At 35.1% G+C, this 1,567-nt stretch overlaps 1 non-coding gene across 1 annotated transcript; it reads right to left on the bottom strand.

The window, feature by feature from the left end:
- Positions 1 to 432: 432 nt before the first annotated feature.
- Positions 433 to 536, bottom strand: LOC123937811. The gene has a single exon (XR_006817597.1). It is a non-coding gene; the product is annotated as a U6 spliceosomal RNA (small nuclear RNA).
- Positions 537 to 1,567: the final 1,031 nt, after the last annotated feature.

The raw sequence follows: 1,567 nt of genomic DNA, 5'->3' as shown, positions 1-1,567 counted from the left end.
AGTTCTGTTGGAATTTATATTGAGTAAGAATGTTGCAAGGAAATGACTCACCTTACAAGAAAATTGTGTTTAATTACATGTCTTTTTCCAATCTTTATATGCTACTGTTCCAAAAAATCATTGTCTTTATCTATTTACATATAAATTATATCATTGACACTACTATCATTGGCATAATGATAATAGTGTCATTGACACTATCTACACAGGTGGAATAGCATAATTATGTTTTCATAAGCATCATTGGAAATAGACTGTCCCCAAACCTCACTGCTTCTTCTATATTTGCCATTTAGTGCAAAATATTGGGAAGAAATAAAGCTGACAAAATTTCTAGATAGGTAGCTACTAAGCTATTGTTCTTTTTATATTAGAAATTTAACCCTAGTGCTTTCTCTAGACCAGTGATACCTCCAATTTTTTTTTTTATTTTTTAATATGAAACACTTCGTAAATTTGTACGTCACTCTTGCGCACGGGTCATGCTAATCTGTGTATTGTTCCAATTTTGCTGTATGTGCTACCAAGGTGAGTATTGTCCCCCTATTTTTTTGAAAACACCTCCCATCATTAAAACATTTTTGGACAAATATTCCAAAATACATTTATTTATTGGTAAATTATGTATACATACTTCTTAAATAGTGCAAGTATGTACTTTATAAGCCACAACCAAATACAGATGTGTGAAAAATGATAAAACTTTTTATTTTATTTTTATTTTTTAAAAATATTTTATTTATTTATTTGACAGAGAGAGAGAGATCACAGGTAGGCAGGCAGAGAGAGGAGGAAGCAGGATCTCCGAGGAGCAGAGCGCCAGATGTGGGGCTCGATCCCAGGACCCTGGGATCATGACCTGAGCCAAAGGCAGAGGCTTTAACCCACTGAGCCACCCAGGCGCCCCTGATAAAAGTTTTTAAAATGATTTCATTGAGAACATGTATATTCACATTGTCTTTTCAAGATTTAGAAACTTTTTGCCGTCCTTTTGTCATGTCAGTTTACACCATCACACTTTTTAATCTTGCAGTGTGGTCTACCAGAAGGATGAACTTGACTTCTGCCATTTTTTGATGTTTGTTCATGTTTGGGTTATTAATCATATATTATCTTTAATACATGTTTATTTGGCAGAAATCTTTGTAGTTCACTTGTCCATTTTGTGAGTATTACATTATTAAAACTACAAAACATGTAGTTTGTAAGCCCATCCAACTGTGTACATGCAAACTTCATTAAGTTGGAAAATGCTGAGGCAAATACAACATTAAGTGTGGCACTGTCAGTCATTCTAGGATGTGGAACTTCTACTCTTTACATAGGACATATCCCATGCCTGTGACATGTGACCCCCCCAAAAAAGGGACTAAGGAAGGAAACTGTCAGTCTGTATATTCAAATTCTCCAAGGGATTGTCTCCAGTTTGCAGGCAGCCTCCTTAGACCAGTTGTCTTCCAACTGGGGTATACATGGCCTGGGGTTATAAGATACAAGCACAGATGGTTTTAAGAAAATTAATTTCCTGATTCTTGCTTCCATATGGATTCTTTCCTAAGACTGATAA

This window comes from Meles meles, chromosome 2 (genome assembly GCF_922984935.1).
Source record: "Meles meles chromosome 2, mMelMel3.1 paternal haplotype, whole genome shotgun sequence".
Classification (NCBI taxonomy): Eukaryota; Metazoa; Chordata; class Mammalia; order Carnivora; family Mustelidae; genus Meles; species Meles meles.
The sequence above is the reverse complement of the archived record's forward strand: the minus strand, read 5'-3'. Positions and strand labels throughout refer to the sequence as shown.